General features: G+C 40.7%; 1 non-coding gene across 1 annotated transcript; it reads right to left on the bottom strand.

Moving 5' to 3' along the window:
* Positions 1-332: 332 nt before the first annotated feature.
* On the bottom strand, positions 333-493 carry LOC121829258 (U1 spliceosomal RNA). Its single transcript, XR_006072036.1, has one exon. It is a non-coding gene; the product is annotated as a U1 spliceosomal RNA (small nuclear RNA).
* Between the last annotated feature and the right edge of the window lie 23,697 nt (positions 494-24,190).

Here is a 24,190-nt window from a genome sequence, read left to right as displayed (position 1 = left end):
GTCCTAATGTAAATAATGATCTTTGGTTAACAATAATGTATCAATATAGATTGAACAAATGTGGCAAATATACCACATTAATATTAGATATCAATAATGAAGAAAACTACACTGAGAGAGATGACATATATAAGTCTACTATACTTACCGTTTTCCTTCATGATTTTTTGGAAGGTAGTTCAAGACAGGGCTTCTCTGTGTAACCCTTTCTGTCCTGCAACTTGCTCTATAGACCAGGCTAGCCTGAAATTCATAGATCTGCCTGTCTCCCTCAGGAATACTGGGGTTGAAGTTGTGTGCCACCATGCCCAGCTTCTTCGTGTTTTTAATCAAAAGAGAACATGAACTCAACCCCAGTCTACCACAAATTATGAAGTCAAGTTTTCCAGTTCTGGTGAAGCTGCAAGAGTCAGCATATCCAAGTGCAATAGATGAGTCTCGCCCCAGGAAAACTACCTTCTTGATCATAGTATCTTTCCTGCTGGATAAGTATATTGTAGAATATTACTTTAAGGTGTGCTACTTTTGTTTATGCTCTAGAACATTTGTTTAATGATGCAATGATGTGTTACATTTGTTTGATTAAATAAAATTCATCTGGGGTCAGGAGGCTGAGTCAGCAGCTAGCTAACAGGAAGTAGTAGGGAGGAGCCAGGGAGAAAGGGCTTTCAAATAGGGGCTGGGAGAAGGATGAACGATTTGGGGAGATGTGAGCAAGGAAAGGAGGTGAATGACTTGCTATTCAGCCTCTCTGTGGAGCAGAATTATACCTCAACCTTTGAAACTTGAGTTCTTTAGAGGGACATAGATTTAGATAAGTTCCTTGGTAGCTTTGAAAGAGTTGGTGCCTGAGGGAACAGAATCCCCTCAGGCTGCTGTAGATGGAGTTTTTTCCAGTCCCGCTCGGCCCACAGCTACTCAGACCCAAGTAAACACACAGAGACTTATATTACTTATAAACTGTATGGCCATGGCAGGCTTCTTGCTATCTAGTTCTTATATCTTAAATTAACCCATTTCTATCAATCTATAGTGGCCACATGGCTTGTGACCTACCAGTATCCATCTTGCTTCTCATGGCAGCGGCAGCGGCAGCTGGCAACATCTCCTGACTCAGCCTTCCACTTCCCAGAATTCTCCTCTCTCTTTGTCCTGCCTACTGACCAATTAACACTTTATTTATTAACCAATCAGAGCAACACATTCACAGCATACAGAGTGATATGTCCATAGTAGGCTGCAGCCTTTGCAGCCAAACCACTGCTGATGGTCTTGGAGTTGCAGTTGTTGATTAGGACAGCTGTGGCTTAAAAGTCAGTAACAGTTATAAAGAAAGACAATATAAGTACCCTTTATACAATCTGAATGATTTTTGTCTATACTTAGCATTGTTCAGAGCTGGGTACAGTGGCAGTACCTGTAGTCCTAGGTATTTAGAAGGCACCAAGACTTCAAGGCCAGCCTGGGCAACATGCAAAGATGTCATCAAAAGAAGAGCAAAGGAGTGTTTTTAAAACACCAAACAAAAGCATCACACAGAAGACACTGACATTTCACAAAGCAGACAGAAAGTTCATATTCCAAATAGTCAGAAAAATAGCAAATTAATAAAGATTAAAAATTTTTTAAAGAGAAACAGAAACAAGAAATGCAAAAAAAAAAAAAAAAAAAAAAGAATCCTAAAATGCCAATCTATATTGAATTCAACTGCAGTACTCAAAACAAAATGAACTTTGTTTTCGTTGTCCAGACTATACAGATTTGAAGGTTTCAATGGCAGGACATTGTGGAGCATTAAGTACTTCCATACATTATGTGTAGTCATTTGAATGTGAGCATTATGAGATGTGGTTTATTAGATCTTTGCTGTATCATTCAACACATCAACTACATCTTTTGAAGACATTCAAGACAGTCAAGGTACAAAATGAGATGAGCACAAAAGGACTAGTGACAATGTGGAGTTGGTGATATTGAAAATAAGGAATTAACTAAGAATACATAATAAAATGTGTACAGTGGAATGTAACAAAGGGTTGTCAGTGAGTAAAGAACTATATTATAAATAGGAATAAAGCCCCAGAATAATGCTGAATGGGAAAAAAAACTATAAATGTATATATATAAAAAAAGGAAAGTGCTTAAGATACAATTCCCTAGTACAAACATGGGTACAAATGATAAATAGCATGTTTGAGTGAAGCAGATTCCTCTAAGATGAAAGAGAAAGGGGGTTGAAAAAGATTCTAAAAAGACCTATTTACTTGTTAAAATGAAACTAGAGTACAGTTGGAAAATCCGAAGCCGACTAGAACAGGACTGTTTGTTCCCTTGTTGTATGTTTTTCTGTGCATTTGATGTACTTCACTTTAATTGGTGATCAGATAATAACTCAGCTCCTCATTGTTTATCTTAAAGACGATAAAGAGACAGCAAGTGAAGGACGTTCGTTGGGACAGCAAGCCCATAATAATATAATGAGCTCAGTGGGCTCCGCTCCGGAGACAGTGATGAGAGCGCTGCTGTCACAAACACACGGCAGAAGCAATGTTCCCTAAAATTAGCAGCAGTGACAGGGTCAGAAGCCCTTACACCCTCACTGTCCCCAGCAAGGAAAGCTGTCCCACATCACCACTTGTGACGTTCTGATGGGTCCTCCCTAGAAGGACTCCCTCTGTTCTCAGAAAACACTGTCAACTGAGCCTTCACTACTAACAAAGCCCAAGAGGAGCCAGGCGGCTTTGTCTTTGCCCACCCTTCCAACACCGATGCAGCTTCTCCATTGTCAAATAAGCCCCTGTGCTGCACATCTGCTCTGTGTGGTAGGGATGTAAGTGGAGGGTGCTGTCTGTAATTATGAAAGGGAGTGAAGACGTTGTGATGGAGAAAGCTTGTGTGCATACAAATTGATGAAGGAAGGAAACAGGTACTCGACACAGTTTGGGATAGAGAGACTAAGATTTAGGGGATTGACGTCTCTCCAAAGAAGTAACCCACTTACGTCTAAAGGGAAGGGAAAGGATGTCTTACTTGGGAGTTGGAAATCAAGTTGAAATAGGAAGTAAGGCCAGAGTGAGAACTTGCAGAAAGCACAGGCTTGTGAATTGGCCCACATGGTGATCACAGAAGGAAGTCTCTCAAGATGTGGGAAAAGCAGAGGCTGCAAAACTGAGCCTGAAGTGGAAGTCTGACTTCAGTTTCTACATCTGGGTAATTCAGTCATTTCGTCTCTTGTGTGTGGCCCTTTGCACTGGAATGATGTGGGAAGAGTCAGAAGTAGCAGTTCCTGGACCAGATTAGAGTACACAAGCCAGGGTGAAAAGATGCATTTTAATATCTTCTCTGCAAACCTGAGTGTACAGTTTAAGACACAATACTAAGAATGTTGAATCTTTTTCTGTTTTACTTTATTTTAGTGTGTGTGTGTTTGTGTGTGTGTGTGTGCAGAAATCAAAAGACAGCATAAGATCAGTTTAGACTGTTATGAGCTGCCATGTAGCTGCTAGAAACCGAACCTGGGTCCTGTGCGAGAGCAGTAAGCATTCTCTCCAGCCACATGTACAAAATTCTAAAGGCCCTGGCTCTGACAGTCTTTGGTGATTGAACTTGATCCCTTTTGACAATCACTCTAGAATTAAAGGCATTTCCTGAATTGTGTAAGAGAATGAAAAAACTAATTTATTTCCTTGGGTTTTTGATGCAATTTTCTGAAGAAAGTCATATATGGTCTCTCTCCTTTTTTTTTTTTTTTTTTTTTTTTTTTTGAGTAAAAAGCTGTCCATTGTTCCTGCTGTAGAAAGCTCTCTCTAAAATATCTACTGATGATGTTGATGAAGACAACAGATGAACACTTCTTATCACTTGGAAACATGACCATTTCTTTTCCTGGAGAGGAACAAGATGGGGATCCTGACGATAGTTCTGGAAGAGAGAGAAGACAGGATCTTTGTAGGAAATACCCAGCATTTACATTCTCCATTTACTCCCTTCCTTGGTCATCTGCAATATTTTACTGCTGATTCTAGTTCGGTTTCTATAAATTTGCTTTCAACTCCTTTTCTTCCTTCAAATATTTGCTGAATCCTCGAAATGCCAGGACTGTTGCTTCATTCATGGGATGCTAAGATTATAAAGCATATGGCTGCTGTCTCAAAGAACTCAGGAGATGGGGGGCACATACATTATACTCCATGGTAACATCCTGGGGTTTGAAGACTGATATGTATAAAGTAACTTAATACCATGGAAAGGGAGCCACTTGCTTTCATTTGGAGGAGTAGAGAGCCTTTTTAGCATCTTGGCTCTGCGGGACCTGAGATATTCTAAAGTAAAAAGGTGAGCAGAGAAGTCGAGGCACATGAAGAATATCCAGGAGGCATAGAGGCCTAAGCAAACACACAAAGGTTCGTAGTGGCACTTTCTGCTTGGGAAATGATATGTTGTTCTTTGCTTTAGGGAGAAAGTGGAATGTGAGTTTAGATAGTAAATCTGGATTCAAATTAGAATGATCTTACAGGCTGGGGATGTAGTTCAATTGTATACACGAGGCCCTAGGTTCAACACCCAGTGCCAGAACACTCTCTGGAACAAATAGGAAAAGCAGAGGGAAGGATAGAAACAAATAGCCGGTGATAAGCGAGTCATGAGACCAGTGGAGAAATCCAGGGGTCACTCGCATCAGCAAATGAGCAGCTGCAGTGAGGCTAAGAGAGGTTAGAGTTGACCCCAGAAGCAGACCTCAAGGGGCTTAGAATTGATCACTTGGGAGGGAAGAAGAGGAGGAGCTAGAGAACTGTCCAAGTTGTATCTGCGGTTGCTAGGTTTGCTGGGAAAGAGGGAAAATCACAGTAAACAGATCACTGAGATGGTGCAGTAGAGTGCAGTGGTTGAACAAGAGCTGCCGACATGAAGAGGGTGAGTGCTGAACTGACCCAAGGATCTGCAGGGCATGAAGATGTGGACCTGGCCATACAGACTTGGGAGATAGATGCACAGAATTAGTACCTGACATCTTTACTATACATAAAACCACCACAGCGAAGTCAGAATTAGATTGATTACCAGAGAGATGAAGCTAGAAACTTAAGGGTATCTGTATACAACCCATGTTTCCCACTGCTAAACATGATGATAGATAAGTTATGATGGGGCAAGAGAAGGGAACATACACCTAGTTACCATGGCTAAAAGTGCTGTAGTGATAAATGCACAGAACAGTTATACATCTACTAAATCACCAGTTCTTTTTTTTTTCTTTTTATTGATTATTTGGGAATCTCACATCATGTGCCCTGATCATACTCAGTTATCAGTCTTCCCATGTCCAACCCGCTTCCCTTATAAACACCACCCCCACCCCGCCCCACCCCCCACAAAAGCTAAGTCCATTTTGAACAGTCCATATGTTCACCAGAGCATGATCAAACAGCTAGTGAGCAGCCCCCTCAAGGGAGGAGGATGAGTCTTGCTCCCCCTGCATCCACCCCAGAAGCCATCAGGTGAGGAGAGCCTGTGACTGGAGCAGGACAGGGCTAGTTCTCCCTCACACATGTCACTGGTTCTTAAAGCTAGCAATCGATGGTGACATTTCTTTCTTCAAAATGGGCCACACCAGATGTATAATATGCTGACAAGATACATTTTATTAAGGTGTGTCATGCCCATTTAATGAATGGTGTTGATACTATTCAATTCACAGTAAAAGAAAGAGAAACGAGTGGCATTTGGATTAGTGTAAAAATAGATACACTATAGCATTTTAGGAGCACCGATTAAGTCTTATGTAAGTTTTTCACAATTTGAAATTAAGAAATATTTATAAAAAATGAAAGGAAACATTATATAAAGAGGAAAAAAATACCTAGAAATAAAAGCAAGTAAATGAGTCACATTTTACTGTTCTTTCAAAATCTCTCATTATTTTACTGCTAAAACTGATAGACTGGAGAGGAGGATAGAGTGAAGACAGTAGAGAGTGAATTCATGAATTCATAACATACAGTTTCTCACTAGAGAAAGAGTTAACATAGTAACTCAGGAAATAAAAATTTGGCTGATTTTTTTAAATTCATTCAACATTCTTTCAACACATTTTTCCTGGGTGCTTACCATACACCAGACGTTGTTCAAGGGGCTAGACTAGAGATACACCAGTGAACAAGACCTTCAACCTTATTGACTAGAGAAGTAATAAATTTATAGCCGACAACCATAGAGTGGAGTAGGAAGCAGAAAGAGGCAGGAACAGGGAGAGGAAGTGTGTGGAGTGGATGGCAGTGGTAAAATGTAAGGTCAGTAAAGGTTTCACTGAAAAGGTGAAAGTTGAGCTGTGGCATCCCGGATGTTTGACAGCTCCATGCAGATGTGGAAGGGAGGAGTGGTTTCTAGCTGGCAGTTTTCGGAAGTGCAGATCCAGGAGGGAGAGTGTTCCTTTGTCCTGGGAGGAGTCCTGATGGTTTCTAGGCTGCTGGAAGAGTCCAGGCCACCGGAAAGGCTGAACTGCACAAGGCTATGAGAATCCCTGGAGACAGTGTGAGGACCCAACTTCTTCCTGAGATGAGGTACTGATGAGGATTCTAAGCAAAGCAGGAGGAATTCTGCAGTCTTATGTCACAATGGAATAAGCAGCTAGCATAGTTTCAGTGAAAACCTTCATATGGGAAACGGCTTTCTTATTTTGGTGTACACATAATTTTTAGGCAAAATTCTAAATATGTCCCCCAGGACTCATATTTCCTGATTATTAAGTAATGATCTAGATTCTACTATGCAGATGAAATTTGAGTTACTAATCAGTCGATTTTTAAGAGATTATATAGAATTATTGGGTATGAACAACATAATCATATGAGCCCTTGACAAAGAGATCAAGTTTGGTTGTGGTGGCATATGCCTATAATCCCAGCACCTGGGAGCCTGGGGCAGGAGTGAGGCAAGTTTGAAGCTAGCCTTGGTTACATCAACAGACACTTTGTTTAGAATGTTCTAAACAAAAACAGAGTGAGAACTAGAAGAAAATAAGGAAGACTTGAAACCAAGGGAAAACTTGAGTGGCCATTGCTGACTATGAAAATATCAGAGCCATAAGATGAGAAGGGAAATAAACTCCAAGATGAGAGCAGTCCAGTCCTGCCACAAGTGAGGAAACAGGAACCTTATGCCATCTCTACTCCACATGGTACTGGATTTTGCCAAACACTAGAATCAGTTGGGCAGCTGACTCATCCCCCACAGCCTCAGCAAAGAAATGGCCCTCTCACCATCTTGAGTTTGTCCTGTAAATTATGGAAAAGAAACCCAACTGGACCCTACTCTGTCTAGATTTCTGAACTATGAAACGAGAAGATAACAAATATGGTTTATGTTAGGCCACTAACTTGTGCTATTTTGCTGTGGTAGAAATAGAAAACTAGGGACAATGTGAAAGACAATTGGCCTACCATTTCATCGGGAACAAAGCTGGCACCTTATTCTCCCAAGAAAATGTTTCTTATTCTGCTGGCCTTTGAATCACTTAGTTCGGTAAACCCAGGGCAGGGGCAACCAACAGACTGGAGAAAGGATCATATGTTGTTTAAGTAATTGAAAAAAAAAAACAATAAACGAGAAAGAAAAATAACTTACTATGGAAATTTTGTGTATGATTTCCCATTCCAAATAATTTTCATTTTAATGGATTCAGAAACCCTAAAGTTTATTAAGAAAAAAAATGATGCATTTTCTTATGAGGAATGTGTGAAGTAAAATATTACAATGAAATTCAAACTACAATAAAGAACCCCTAAGATTGCAGGGTTGTTGGACAGAGATGACAAATTCTCTAGCTCCTTCAAATGTCATTGAATTTGGTCTTATGTATTTGCAGTTATTATATCATGGAGTTGAAAGCTGCCCTGTGTCTTGATGAGATTTTTATGAATACTGTGTAAACATGGGTGATTATTGGCTATAGCCTATTTAAATCATGAAATATTCTTGTGTGTGTATATACTTTTTTATTAAGAAATTTTTTATTCATTTTACATACCAACCACAGGTCCCCTTCTCTTTCCTCCTCCCACACCCCTGCAAGTCTTCCCCTCCCCATCCCACCTCCTATTCCCACCTCCAAAAATGTAAGACCTCCCATGGGGAGTAAGCAAAGCCTGGTACATTCAGTTGAGGCAGGTCCAAGCCCCTCCCCACTGCATCAAGGCTGCACAAGGTATCTCACCATAGGTAATGGACTCCTAAAAGCCAGTTCATAAAGCATGAAATATCCTTATATACCACAAGTCTTGCTTAAACCACAGACCTAGCTCCCTTCTGAACATCATGAACACAGGGTCTCTCTTGCAGAAGCCTTCTTTTTTTTTTTTTTTTTTTTTTTGGTGCATTGTGTGCACATGTGTAAGCCCAAGTCACTGACGTCAAAACACAGTTTCCTGTAAGACACCCAGGCCATTTTAAAGCCTATCTAAAAAAGATAGTGAAAGCTGCCCCCACAAGTTCTAGTATTTAGTGAAGATGATGAAATACACTCAGAAATAAATAGCTTCATTCAAACGAGAGCTTAAAAACACCAGATTGATCCATGAGTTTTAAACGGTTTTCAACAGCAGCTGACAGTGGCATCCTGTGGAGCTCAAAGGATGCTCTTGTCTTATTTGAAACAGGCCTTTCAAACACAGCCATCATTTAGAGGACTCCAGAGAGCGCATCTCTTCCTCCCCATTTGTTTGACTCCATCCTCTCCTTAAAATTCCCCTATGTACTTAATCAACTCAGCAAAATGCAGTCTAATCATCCATCTAAACTTCTTATATTTAGACAACCATTTTATTATACGACTGAACACACTGCAAGCATATACTAATCTTTGTAGCTTCCCTAAAGTACCAAATATCATGATAATAAATTAGAAATACATCTTTTCCTTTTGGATCATTTTAATTTAGACTATTACATTTTTCCCACGGCAGGCAAGAAGTGTCTTAAAGAATGAATATTACACTTCGCTGCAATTGCCTGTTTTTTCACTTCATTGTAAATAATTTAATAAGCTTCTATTGAATACTTACAAACATGTACCAGGCTCTGCACTTGGCCCTGGGAATAAATGGATTAATAAAATGTAGTCCTTGCTCAAGAAAAGTTCATAATCTACTCAATAACTAATTACACACACTCTCTGACATCAACTAATGAAGAGATGCCTACTCAAAGCTATTTCTACAAGTAAGACTAAGCCCACTGTGGTCTGAAAATAGGAAATTTCTCAATAAATTATGACCTAACCCTTCCCCTACTCTCAAATGTTTTTTTTATCATCTATTATTTATCAATTGATCTCTGAAGATGAACTAAATCAATGTATTTTGTTGCTGTCTGTCTTCTTAAAGGCAATCATATTTCTTGGAATTGAAATGTACCAAGGCCCTGACCATTGTAATAATTAAACAATTCTTGTAGAGCATATAAAAACTTCAACACCATTTCCAAGAGGTTGAAATAAGTACCAGTAGAGACAATTAGACTAAGTGGAGCTAAATTTAAAAGTATAGTACTGTCTCCAAAAGTAAAACATGTTTGAAAAAAATTCCTCGTAATTGCACATAAGTGCATTCTGATATAAGTATTTTTTTAATGTGTCAGTTCTTCTAAGGAGAAGTCAAAGAAAGCATCTTTGAACACAGAATTACTATGTGCTGGCCACTTGCCTTAAGAATTTGAAGACTTTTCAAACACGTAATTTTAAATGAATACTTTGATCCAGTTGCATTAAAAAATGGGGATCTGACACCGCAGAGCTGAAAACAGAAGAGATTAAAACACTAGTCTCTCTCTCTTTCTCTCTCTCTCTCTCTCTCTCTCTCTCTCTCTCTCTCTCTCTCTCTCTCTCTCTCTCTGAGTATGGAATTCCTTGTTTCTGAGAAGATGCAAAGGAAAATGCCTTCCATAATTATCATTTTTTCTCCAGAAAATACTGAAAATCATTGAAATTTCCATCTTCTCCCTTGGTGTCAAAGTTTGATAAGAATAGTGTTAGGTGATTCATGCTTTTACATAATTATTGCTGCATTTGCCATTACCTAATAAAGTGCTTTATTTCAATAAAACACTAAGCAGACCATATATGATTGTTAGGTTCCATATCAATTGTCCCTCATTAATGTTGCAGAAAAGCGATTAGCATTTTGAGGCAAACAAGGTGTACTTAGTTAGTGGGACATGACCCTGCTGTCACTAAATTATATCTATGATTAATGATCTTCCCCAGTTTAAAGTTTGAATCACAATAAATAGATTACAAATGAACACTGGGGGAGGGATAGAAGAATAAGGGAAAGATGCACCTTAAGACTTGAATCATACATGCTATTGTTCAATATTGAATTCAGTTCATGGTACAATTGACCTCAAGGTTGATGCTCAAATTCCAAGACACATAAAAATAACCCAGGGAGCATTTTACAAACCCTAGTGTTTGGGTCCAACTCAGACTAATTAAATTCTCTAGAGGTGAGACCTGGGTGCTATGAGATTTTCAAAGAATAAATGCCATAATACCCACATTTAAGAAATGAAATTGGATTCATTAAAAGAAAAAACAGAAAGCCAAGAGATCTACATTTGAACACATTATGATGAATATTTTCTGTTTTCTATATCATGCTACCACAGTGAAAATATTTCCCACTGCATAATAGTTAGTACACAATAAATAGAGAATGTTTGTGCACTAGGTCTTGGATATTTAGTCCATCATTGGAAATAGCATTTTGTTCTGTGGAAGACAGGTTTATCTCACTTTGTAATCCCATTATAATCACACACACACAAAAAAAAAAAAATCATAGGAAGTTGAAGCCTCCATAGTTAGAACTGCTTAAAAACTGCAAAACCGGGGCTGGAGAGATGGCTCAGAGGTTAAGAGCACTGACTGCTCTTCCAGAGGTCCTGAGTTCAATTCCCAGCACCCACAAGGTGGCTCACAACCATCTGTAATGAGATCTGGTACCCTCTTCTGTATACACAATAAACAAATAAATCTCTTAAAAAAAAAAAAACTGCAAAACCAATCCAGGAAAGGCACAAAGCTACACAGAGAAACCCTGTCTCGAAAAACCAAAAAAAAAAAAAAAAAAAAAAAAAAAAAAAAAAAAAAAACTGCAGAACCAGTGTAAGAATTTTGCCCTGTGGGTGTGTCTGCATGCACACTCATGCCTCTGATATACTATGGCTTTCTTTTTATAATTCTGATTCGGGAGCCATGCAAGCTGATAACAGGTTTGAAAGAACCTTTGAAAGAAAGACAACAAGAGAAGGAACAAAGGGAAGGAGGAAAGGAGAGGAGAGAAGAGAACAGAGAGGAGAGACTAGAAAAGTTGAGATGAGAGAAAAGAGATAGGGAGTGAAGAGAGGGCCCGAGCTGATGCCAAGTATAATTTACTTGTCTCTTTTACCCCCACCTCTCCCAGCCATGCATTTCGGCTATTTCTGACACTCACTCACCATTCCTCCTTTTAACAAGCATCCCCCTAGCAATGTCTGAAGTTGGTGGATTGCCATTGTACACAATGAGTTTTACACACACACACACACACACACACACACACACACACACACACACACACACACGAACAAGCTAGATTCATGAGCAACTTTTTAAAATTTGATGTGTATGGGTGTTTTGTCTGCATGTGTCTGTGCAGCATGTGTACGAAGTACCCACAGATGCCAGAGAAGGGCAATGAATCCCCTGGAACTGAAGGTAGAGTTGTGATCTACCCTGTAGATGCAGGGAATTGAATCCTTGGCCTCTGGAAAGGCAGCATCCCTAGACCCAGCATATACAAATTTTGGTAAAAGATCTGAGTAAGATTTTTGACCCACAATATTTCATAATCTTTGTTAAAGAACTGAGAAGTTAAACTTTCAATATGTCAAAAAGATCATGTTGGATGTGGCAGGAGAGACATCTCACTGGCTGAAAGCACATACAGCTCTTGCAGAAGACAAGGACTCAGTTCCCAGCACCTACAATGGCCATCTCACATCAGTCCATAACTCCAGCTCCAGAGGATCTGAAGCCATCTTTTGGCCTCATCAAGCACCTGAACTCACATGTACAAAGCCACACTCAAATGCACACATATACACATCATTAAAAGTTTTTAATTTTTTTTTGTTTTGTGTACCTGGCCTCCCACCTCAGCTCTTCTAGCAGTAATACTCTGCACACCAAGGCGTGTGGGATCCAATCCACACAATCATCTCAACTACAAACTGTAGACTAGGAGGGAACTAAACACCAACTACAAAGTCACAGAATCTTCTGGACACTAAACTCCCAAAACAGATCATCCACTGATGGCCTGCATGAGGTCCAGCAGAAAGGCTTGGGATCAAATCAAGCTTTTTTTTCTTTTCCCCCGAGACAGGGTTTCTCTGTGTAGCTTTGCTCCTTTCCTGGAACTCACTTGGTAGCCCAGGCTGGTCTTGAACTCACAGAGATCAGCCTGCCTCTGCCTCCCAAATGCTGGGATTACAGGTGTGTGCCACCACCGCCTGGCCCAAAACAAGCTTTTTAAACCTGAGGGAAAGTTATGGATGACTGGCAAAATTTGTCAGTGGCATGTGACATGGTCTCTCTTGAAGAGAAATCAGAATATGTTAATGACTATAAAGCAAGAAAGATGGGGTGCACGGCTCTCTGAGGCCTAACATAATTCCTCAACACCATGCTTACATCACTGGTAAGTTCTGAGGAAGCTTCATTAGAACAAGAAAGGCTATTGAGCCAGTCTGAGGCCCTCCCCTGAGCTGTTAGCTGCCACAGATCAGGATGATCCTGACTGAGGTTTTTCAGTGGCTCATTCAGCCACCACTTGTGTCCAGAGTAAGTGAAATCCTTGGGGAGAGCTTGGGGACAGACAATGGGGCAAACAAAGTGTGACCAGAACAGCAGACCCAGGAAAAAAGGCAGGGTAGCATTCCCACCAAGACAGAGGAGCCTCCAGGAAAGCACCAAGAAGCAACAGAACCATGAAGGTGGTTGGTCCCCTTCTGAGATGAATAGCCACACAGGACAACACAGAGGCCTACAGAATCCATGTTGGAAGAAAAGGAGTTGAGAGTGTGCCTGCCTCCTTTTAATTAAAATAATAATAATAATAATAATTTTTTAAAATTTAAATTCTGAATAATGAATGCAGATCATAAGCTAAAATTCATATTATGTTATAAAAAGGCACAGGTTTTGTTAAAGTTTTGTAAAGCCCCCCTTTTTAAGTAAGAACACAACTTTATTTATAAGAATAACAGAAAAAAAAATAAAGTATTTAGGGCTTGGCAACAAGTTCCTTTATCTGCTCAGCAGCCTTGCCCACCCCTCAAGTTACATTTCATTCAAAACTTAAAGTAGATTGAATATCTAAATGTGAGACTTAAATGTTTAAAACTCTTAAAAGAAAATATAGTGGAAAAATCTTCTGAGTCCCCAACCACAGGCAACTAAAGAAATGAAGAAAATGAGCTTCTTTGGTATTCAAAAAGTTTGTACATCAAAAAAAATCCTTCAAGATAGTGAAAACATAACCTACGGAATGGGAGAAAGGTTTTCCACATGTCTGATAGAGGTAAAATACCATCCCTTAATTGTGAGTAAGTACCTTGGAGAGAGATAAAACAGTTCTGACCTCAGACACTGCAGATCACCAGCTCAAACAGCCCTCTTCGTGCACACCCGCATTCTATGAACTGACTTCCAAATGTCTCCTGATTTGCTCGGCTCATCTTGCTGAGGCTCCCTGTTAACCAGCTTCGGTTCAACATTAGTAGATTAATTCTTGTGACTCTAAAGCGATGAAACCCTTTCCTGAGCCTGTATTCGACCAGCTTGTTCCATGTTTTCCGTCCACTCTTTCACACCAAGTGTGGTTTAGAACTGTTTTTTCAATGAATTACAGACTTGACTGCAGGTAAAGAAGTCTTGGTTCAGAGAATCAGTCTTTGTGCATATAAAACACTCAGGCCTTTGGAATAGAAATTATAAATAATTGATAATCAGATTGGTTTTATTTTTTAAAAAAATCTCTTTTGTTACTGTTTTTGAGACTGAGTCTTGCTATGTAGACAAGACCAACTACAAACTAACAGTAACTACCACATATCCGCTTCCCAAATACAGACTGAATTGCAAGAATGTGTCCCCAAGCCTGAACAATACCTTTATTTCCCAATAATGCTTTATAGTTATTATTCAGAAAAAAAAGAGTGAGGTCTTCATTTAATTTAGTTTAACAACAGCAGCAACAACAAAATACTTGGCCATGTAATTAGTTAATGTATTCCAAGGTACCTTCATGTAGAAGCAAAGCCATTTAATGATGAGTCTTCCGTACCTTGGGACTATATTAACATTGGAAATTGTGGGATGAAAGTGTGGGCATATTGGAAAGGTAATATAATAGTGATATGTGTTATATAAATATGTGAGTAAATATGTAGGTAGAAATAAGATTTGGAAATGGTTGCACTGGTGCATTTTCTTATCGGTTATAACTTTTTTTTAGATTCTTAACTTACTGCCAAATTTTGTGCTTCGTTGGAGAGAGTTTCATATGATTTTTTGTATGTTTATTTATGGTATTTTTTTCACTAAAAATGCATCATTACCTTAGCAGCTGCTGCACCACATGGAGTAGCATGTGTGCTTTTTAGAATCCATCCAGTACACCTTCCCCCAGAATCCCAGAGCCAATCTGCTATGGGAAATCACATTTCACCAGCAAGCTAGCGCACGATTCAGATATTTTTGCAGGTTTTTTTCCAATAATAATTTTCTATACCATTTCTTCTCTCCTAAATTTTCTATTTAAAAATACTATTTCAAAAAAGGAACAATATATGCATACATATATGTTAATTCAGAGTGAGAGAAGGCTTAAAATACATTCTCTCCTGTGCTGGGGGCCATTTTGAAAGAAGCTTGGGACTGAATCGACTTACAACAAAACATGAGGAAGGAAAAATGTAGAAATGGGTAATGGTGTGTTTTTCATGAATGAGCCTGCCCTTCTTTTACATGGTTGAGGAATTTTGCATCCTCCCTCCCTCCCTCCCTCCCTCCCTCCCTCCCTCCCTCCCTTCCTTCCTTTCTTTCCTTCCTTCCTTCCTTCCTGTCTGCTTTTCTTTTGTATGGTGTGTATGCATGAGTGTGTCTTAGTATGTTTGTATAAAAGTGTGTGTGTGTGTGTGTGTGCATTTGTGTGTGTTTTGAGTGTGTGTGTGAGTGTATGAGTATGTGTGTGTGTTGAGTGTGTGTGCATCTGTGTGTGTTTTGAGTGTGTGTGTGTGTGTGTGTGTGTGTGTGTGTGTGTGTGTGTGTGTGTTAGAAGTGAGAGGGGAGTGGAAAGGAGTTGTTTCAAATATACTTAGTCTTCTGCCCAAGGACTCGTGTTTCTATCCCTGTTTGCATTAATTTCCTGACATTCTAGCTCAGTCCCCAGCCTCAAATCTATGCTGAGTTTTACGACTTTTTGTTGCATTTTCTAGATTATTTTTGGACATCTTCAAAGCTACTGTTCAGGTCAGAAGTAGAGAACCGAGAGAAGTAGTGGGAGGGAGGAGAGAGGGAGGAAGGGAGGAGGGAGGAGGGAGGGAGGAGGAAGGGAGGGAGGGAGGGAGGGAGGGAGGGAGGGAAAAAGGGTAGGAAGAAGGGATCCAGATCCACCCTTCCCACAGTCAGGACAACAGCAAATCTGTCCTCTGTAGGATGGAATGAAACCCAGAAGCTAGCTGCTCTGGCACTGACCTCAGACTTCTACACACAGAACTGTTCAGCACAGAGCTGTGTTTTCTAAGGCACCTGGTCTCTGGCATGTTGTCATGGTGGTCCAAGCAAACCAAAACAGATCTTCTGTCAGGTAGTCAGTAGGATGTTTGGGTTTGAGGAACTAGAGAGAGAACGGTTTGGCTAAAGTAGGCTGAATCCACTCTGCTGCAACTACTGTGTCATAAGGGGAAATGAGTTCCCATGTTGCACACCGACATTTTAAAGGAAACATAGATTAAAGCTGAAATCTAAATTTTCCAAAGTGACCATCAATTTAGTTTGCTCTGTTTTGTTTAAAGAATATTATACAAGTGATACGGTAGTACAGGTCTATACTCCGGGTACTCAGGAAGCTGAGGGAGGAGGATGGAGCGGTGCAGGCCAGCCTGAGCACATAGTGAGGTTTTATCTGAAAATCCAGACAACGGCAACAAAAAGAAAAGCATCACCTAAATCTGTGGGGCTGATTCCGCTCACAGATTGTTTGTGCACGCACCAACTTTCACACTGGACAAGAACTAATGAGTGTTGGTCAGTGTGGTGTCAGAGGGCAAAAGTGGACCAGCTGGTTTGCTCTCTTGTTCTAAACAGACAGTGAAAACCACAACCTCGAGCAGGACTGAGAAGAAGAACTTAGCACAGATCTGGCTCAGTTAAGTATAAACAGAGTGAGCTGACCTGGCCACCAGCTGGGTCCTAGCAAGGGCCAGGCTTTCTCCCCAGAGATGACCTTCTCACCCTTCATGAGAGCTCATCAGTGCTGAACAGCTGGTTCTGTTGTCAGGGTTTAGAGCTTCGATACACTCGACCAGCTCACCACCAGTCTGACTTTGGTCCTGCCTGGCCCTTCACAAATCTTGCCAAGGTGGAAATGGAGTTCAAGTGAGAGTGGGTACTGAGAAATTGGAAGTGGCTCTTGGCTTCGTCTGTGCTCCAGGAGGTGACAAGGGCCAAAAGGCTAGTGGAGCTGTGGCCAGGGATGCCAGAGACACAGCCGAGCAAGAGCCAAGGCGCAGACAGCAGCAGTGACCCCAGCTACGGCTGTGCGCCACAGGGCAAGCTGTTGGATTCAGACGGGGCATAAACGCGGTGCCCACAGCTGCTTTCACCAGCTCTTGTTTTTATGTCCTGGTTCTTTGTTGTGTCTCAGCTTGGCCTTTCCCTTTTTAGTAGGAAGTGTCACCTATTTTTTTAAGTTATTTTATTATTTTATGTGTATGGGGGCTTTGGCTGCATTTATATCCACGCACCATGTGCATGCCTGGTGACCTCAGAGGCCAGAAGAGACCACCAGACCTCTTGGAACTGGAGTTAAGACAGTGTGCGGCACCATGTGGGTGCTGGGAATCAAAGCCCGGTACTATTCTGTGTATAGTATACACTATTCTGTGTATCCTCAACTGCTCATTCATCTCTCCAGCCCCTCAGCCTTTTGATTTGTTCTGGTTTTTTGTTTGTTTAATCTGTACCATAAGAATAACTTCGCTCTTGCTAGGTAGTTGTGAATTTTAAAGGAAACACTGTGTGTGAAGTTGATTATAAAGTCATTAGTGAAGAATGAGTGTGCAATTGTTCCTTTCAGAGGGCCAAGCTGAGACTGGGAGAAACGGCTGGACTCTAGAACCTGTCTGCACACTTACTCACCCTGAAGCCTTGGTCATTTATGCTCCCCAAATCCCAGGCTTCCCACTGGAAAACTGAATATCCTATATGCCCAAGGGGGTTGTTGGATATGAACATTAGCTGCAAGAACTCTTCAAACAAAAATGGTTATCAAGTCTCTAGAAGGTTCTTTCTCATAGGCCCACCTTTTTTTTTCCTTCATTCAAATGATGTTTCTGTCCATTCCATTGTACATGGGTGAATTTCCAGGGTGCTATATTTAAATTAGACATCAAACCACATTTCATAAAGATTTCTGTTGACAGACAGAAGTTCCAGGGAAATCCTGTAAATTCATAGACATTAAGCAAACCTGTTCTTTCAGAATCGTCTCTGAGCCTCCGTGCTGTAATGATTGCACTCAAATACAGTCGCTAAAGTAATTAGCACCAGCGCTGTCTCCAGAGTCGCCACTAAAACAACGGTGGGCTAGAAGTGTGAACTCTCTGTTTCTGTCAACTGTGTGACAAGCATGGGAATCCTGTGATATGAAGTTGTATACGCGGCGACTTTTTGCTAACCATTCAGCCACCATCTCATCACTGAGCCACAAATTCGTCCTAAGGGAGTTTGAATGAGAATGGTCTCAAAAGGCTCACCGCTTGCATGCTTAGTCCCAAGTGGTGAGCTGCCTGGAAGGATTGGGAGGTGTGGCCTTGTTGGAGCAGGTGTGTTGTTGGAGGTGGGCTTTGAGATTCCAGAGGACTTTGCCAGCCCCAGCGCCTCTCTCCTTCTGCTTTCCTGGCTGAGAGTCAGGACGTAAAAAGCTCTCAGTTACCATGTCTGCCCATGTGCTGCCATGCTTCCTGCCATGATGATAATGGACTTACCTTCTGATACGATAAGCCAGCCCCCAGTTAGTTTGTAAGAGTTGCTTTGGTCATGTTGTCTCTTCACAGCAATAGAACTGTAAGACACATCCTCAGCCTAAGTTTACCTGACACAAGAAACATATCTTTCCTGGCTCTCTCTATCAGTCATTTCACTTTCTTAATAATAGTGGAACACACAAATATATACTGAGAACTTCTGGATTTTTGCTGAACATTTTGTTGTCAATGGCTGACAAGTTGTTGTGTGTTTCAGAGCCTTGGAGCCCTGAAAATTTGCTTCTATTCATTCCTTAGCACCTAAGTCAATAATTCAGTTTGTGTACATACATATATATAATGCATGTACATGTATATATACATGTTTGCATATGTATATAAACATATGTGTACATACACAAGTATTCATGCAGACACATTATGCACAGTCTATTAAAATCCAAGTTGATTTGTGTTTTCTGTGTGTAATAACTGCCCAAAAGGACAAGAAATGATCTCGAAACAGCAGGAGGGTAAGAAACAGCACACATAGAGTAATAATTTATCAGGTTGAGCTGTGGCCAGAACGCTGGTGTCCGGTGTCTTGATCTTGCTATTTATCACACAGCATGACCAGAAAACCAAGGGGGGTGCAAGGTAGGGAGGGGATGAATGGCCTCCTGGGGAGACGGACAAAGGCAGCCCTTGACTGCCCTGTACCTGACTGTCCACGGTGCTATGCACCTGTGCCCTCTCCCACCCCTTCCCAAACCTCCTTGGTCTTGAGGGTTGAACGGTGTTCATCTTGGAAACAATATCCAAACGGAGATCAGAAGAAAGACAAAAGCTAAATTTATCCGGACACTTCCTTCATTCCAAGCTTCTACTTTCCTGTGACGCACAAATGTCATTTGCGATAAAGGAAGAAAAGCTATTTTCAATAACAAAAAATGGATTTCCCTGCCTACCAGTACCAGGACAACTGCATCCCACAGAAGTATTGCGTATGGAACCACAGGCAGGAAGGCAGATGTCATTGTGTCCTCTCATATGCGCTTATTTTTCACAGAGATTTCTCAGCAAAGGAAAAAAAAAACAGGAGCAGGGGGAGGCTGCAGCCTGATTGGGATCAATTGCACAAAGTCTCCAAGAAGAGTAGGCTTCTTCTTGGGAAAAAAAAAAAAAAATGATTGCCCATGGAATCGTTTCTATGACTGTAAATTTCAATCCATTTCCTATCAGGCAAGATTTAAAAAGAAAAAAGAAATCAATTCTAGCTCAGCAAAAACATGTGGAAATAAGCACAGCGAGTTACTGTCTTCCTTTGACTCGGAGTGGATGCTGTTTGGCTTTATAACTAGTCATTAAATCACATTCTCTCTTTGTACCCAAGCTGACCTTGAACTATATCCTCCTGAACTAGCCTTCTAAGCAGTACCACACACCATCAAATGCTGTTACATGCACCATACTCCTGCATCTATCCCAAACAAGCCAACAGGGTCATCAGACAACTCAAAGTGAAAGCATTGTATTCAGACCTGAGCCCTCTTAGCCCAAATCTGGAAGTCCTAAAGCCAGGGAAGTAAGTGAACAATACATGTCTGAAGACATTTACTATAAGCGTTAACATCAACCTTGTGTGAAGAGATGAAGAAGCCAACATTTATGTCCCAGCTGGCTGCACTTGTATGTTTATAGGAGGAAAGAATGTGACTTTTCAAGCTGAATGTATTAATACAAATAGAGATATTGACACAATGTCCTCACATTCAGTTTATCCACCAAAATATAGAAATATTGCTAAGGGTTGTTGAGACTAGCAAATAAATATGATTAATGTCAGGCATGTTGTAAGCATTATGGTGTTATTATTACTATTATGAGGAACAATGTTAAATTATTATCACTAATAATATCTGTTGATTATTGATTCCATGTGATTACAATTGTGACAACTAATATTATTACTAATATTTTTCCTGTGCTTTAAATGTTTAATTTGACTCTGCAATGTTTCTCAAACAGAACATCTACTATAATATTCTGCTCTTTCAGAAAAAAAAAGGGGGGGGAATAAAAAACTAAATACAATGAATAAGAAAGAACAGTGCTACATTCCAGAAAAGGCTGGATTGTTCTAATAGACATAATAATTAATGCTCCAAAGACAAAGCAAAGAAAATAATTAATACTCCAAAGCCAGAGCAAAGAAGGCAGAGTAGAAAGAGAAAGAACTAGTCAATAATGGATAAAAAGAAAATCTCTACTCTTGGTTACTCTTTATTCAGCCTATTTCTTACAGCCATGCTTGTGGACACCCAAGGTGAACGAGAGGCCGGCGGTGGTAAAGTATGTTTCTGTTCCTCTCAGAAGGAATGAGTACACCAGGCTGTGACCAGCTCCAAGTCCTCAGAAAACAACTGCACACTTCAGACTGTGTTCTTCATGCCAGCAAATGAGCAGATGAGAACCCGGAGAGCAAGTGATGGCATCCCCAGGGGTAGAGTCCCCATTCTGTTTGACCCAGAAGCTCTCCCTGCCCCAGCCTCACAGACACACACCCTTGCTGGACACCTGATTAAATTCTTCAGAGGAAAGTTACTTAGTGTGATGAAAGGGCCTTTACTATAATATTTCTTCTATTTTTGCAGATGAAAGATCTAAGACATGGAGTGATTAGAGTACCTGCCTAGGGTTACATGCCTAGAACACCAAAGGCTTACACACACCACACACACACACACACACACACAGTGTGTGTGTGTGTGTGTGTGTGTGTGTGTGTGTGTGTGTGTGTGTGTGTGAATATTTTTGGTTTTTGCCTGCTTGTTACTAGGGTTGAACCTAGGACCCTTGCTTGTTAGACAGGCATGACTCTACCACTGAGCTATGTCTTCAGATCCTTTTTTACTTTCTGTTTTGAGAAAAGGTCTCCACAAGTTTCCAAGGCTGTCCTTAAACCCATTCTATAGTTTGGACAGACCTTGAAATTTCTATCTTAGAGCTTTGACTGCCCAAGCAGCTGGGAGTCACCAGATCTCGATTGGTCACTATTCAACCTAGGCCATTCAGCTATACCTGGGGATACACAAAGCAACCTGGAGGCTGGTGGTAAAATGTTTCTGTTCCTCTAAGAAGCAGTGAATGCAGCAGGCTGTGACCAGGCTTCCAAGTCCTCCAAGAACAACTGCACACTTCAGACTGTTCTTGGATTCCTAACCTCAGCCATTCTTCTCACTGGGGAAGAGACAATTTCAAACAGCTGCTGCTGCTGCCTATGAGAAACTAAGCTGGAAACAAAGGTAGGCTTACAGAGGTGGCACTTCAGACTGCTGCCCATGAACTGAATGAAAACCAGGCACATAGTAAGAGCCTGCATGAGCAGAGCCTTGGCAGCAAGGATGCATTGGAAACTGCAAGACCAGGTCAGAACCCCAGGCCAGAGACTCAGACCTGAACAAAGCCCATCCTCAAGGCAGGAGCATCTGACTTTCCAGGCAAGGACTTGTGAAGCTAAGAGCACCCACAACCCACACAGCTCAGATTAAACCAAATACCAAGTTAGAAGACTCTTGAGACCAAAGATCCTAGTAAAATATGCCTGATTTCCCATGAGAGAGTTTAAAACTATTTTTAAATGAAGTGGAAAGCTGGAGATGTCTTCAAAGAAAAAGGGATTAATTGACAATGATTTACATAACTTTGTGTATTTCCACAATTCTATAGAAAACTTCTCAAAATTTGTCCTAGTTTTCTTTTATATTGTTTTGAGCTCTCATTAAAGCAGGGAAGAAAATGGAAGAAATCTCTCCAGTATAGCTCCTTTGCAATTTAAATTAGACAAAACTAGAGAAGACCGTCTATTTTATCATTGGTAAAGAAGTACCCCAATTGTAGTATTTAATCGATGATCCATTTTGTCAAACAAACCAGAAGGTGTCCATTGACTCTGCAGAGTGCAATATCAAGTCACATGACACCATGGATAAGGGGTTTAGAATGATGTGCCGAAGGAAGAGACCATTTCAAAGATCTGTCCTCCGTATCAAAACAGTGACAGTGGTGAGGAGAAAGAACGTGGTTCTGGAGCTTTAAATGTCTCCTCCCAAATACACCCTCTGACAAGAAACATGATACAGGCCCTGGAAGAGCCAGAGTCGGGACAAGAAGCCACTGTAAACTGTCTTCCAGGGGGGAGGTTCCTTGGGCGCTGTTACCCTCTACAAAATCTGGTCCCAAGCTGAAAAGGTTAAGTGCATTTTAAACAATCTAGTTAACTGTCCACTAAGTGGGTGGAGTGGTGGAGTCCACAACAACCTCCCAAGAAAATTATCTGAACTTCAGAATAATACTGCATATTAGGAGCAAAGGACTCCTTATTTTTAAATATTTAGCTGACAGATTGTTTATCTTCAATCACAGATCTGTATCTGCTGTTTAGTTCATAGAACTAAAAATATTCTCTTCTTTGGCACATTCTGGTAAAATTATTGGCAGAAATTTCAAATTAGGTAGGAATCTTATGTTTTGAATGAAAAGGTAAGCTGAGTGTTTGGGGGTTGGTTTTTGTTGAGTTTGAAGAGGCTGTTGTTATTGTTTCTTCATTATGAAGAGCTTCTAAAGACACTAGCAGAAAGGAAAATGTAGATAGAGAGTAGAAGAAAGCTAATGATTGCCATCTTATTGGCTCATATTATGAACCTGAAGTAATGCTTTTTAAGCAACAGATAAGCGAGGAGTTCTCTTAGCCCTTCCTTACACTTTCTCTGAGCAGCCTTTTAACTACCTGCCATTCGTGTGAATCAAGGAAATGGAGATTTTGAAAAGGCTTGATATTGTTCAGTGGCTTTTATATATTCATAAGAAATTGAAGTCCACACCTAAGGGATCATAAAATATGTCTCTAAGTCTGTCTTCTTCAAAAGAAAGACAACTGCCAGCTATCTCTTAAGCAGGTACTTCAATCACAGCAACCAGCAACGGGTAACTAGGATCCTTGATGGCCATGGAGCAGAGGAAGCAGTTATCTGAAATGTTTCTTCTGCTGAATTCCAGAACAATGGTTTAAGAGAGCCACAGAGCATGTCTGGGGGCTCAGCTGTCTCTATGTTACTTCTATCAAACTTAGAGGATGATATGTATCGATATATAGTTATATAGATATATAAATATTAACCAATTCCTTCCACTTGGGTTATATTGCTGAGATGCTCAGTCCTCCCTCCATATCAGTGTCGACACTGAGTGGGGTTGTCTGACAGGATATAATCTTAAGACACCTGTTGGGTTCATTATCCTTACAGCCTCATGGCATGCCATTTACAAAGCACTTACCCATCCTAGTAGGAGCTACCACTCTCAATTCTTGCTGCTTCTTGAGAACCCCCATCCTTACTATGGGAAATATTATGGGAAACCTTGGCATCCTTACAAAATGTCTACATTTAGTACCAGAAGAAAATGGGAGTTATTGTGGCAAATAAAAGCGGCATCAAGTCCTTGAACTAACCATAGTTCAATTGTGTTTTGACTACCAAGCTCCTGAGAGCCTTTAACAATTTAGGTTCAAAGCTAACCACATGAGAGGACCTCAGGGGAAGGATGTTCATGGTGAGTTTATACAACTACTTAATAGTTCTGAGCTTACAGGCTAAATACCTCTACAAGTATTTTCACTACTAAAGACCCTACCTCATCCCTCTCCTCCACTGGACTTTCACTTAGGGTCTTGCTGACTGAGAAACCATTTAGTCCCCCAAAGTTAACCCACACTTAGAGGCAGCCAGGGACTGGCCTGTGAGCTCATCTTTCATTTGCACTAGCGAATCCAGAGCCTTCTCTTCTAACAGACTCTTACACTTGGATCAAAATTCCCTGTCCTCATCACTGGAGGATCACA

This window comes from Peromyscus maniculatus, chromosome 4 (assembly GCF_049852395.1).
Source record: "Peromyscus maniculatus bairdii isolate BWxNUB_F1_BW_parent chromosome 4, HU_Pman_BW_mat_3.1, whole genome shotgun sequence".
Classification (NCBI taxonomy): Eukaryota; Metazoa; Chordata; class Mammalia; order Rodentia; family Cricetidae; genus Peromyscus; species Peromyscus maniculatus.
Note: the sequence above shows the minus strand (reverse complement) of the source record. Positions and strands in the feature narration are given on the sequence as shown.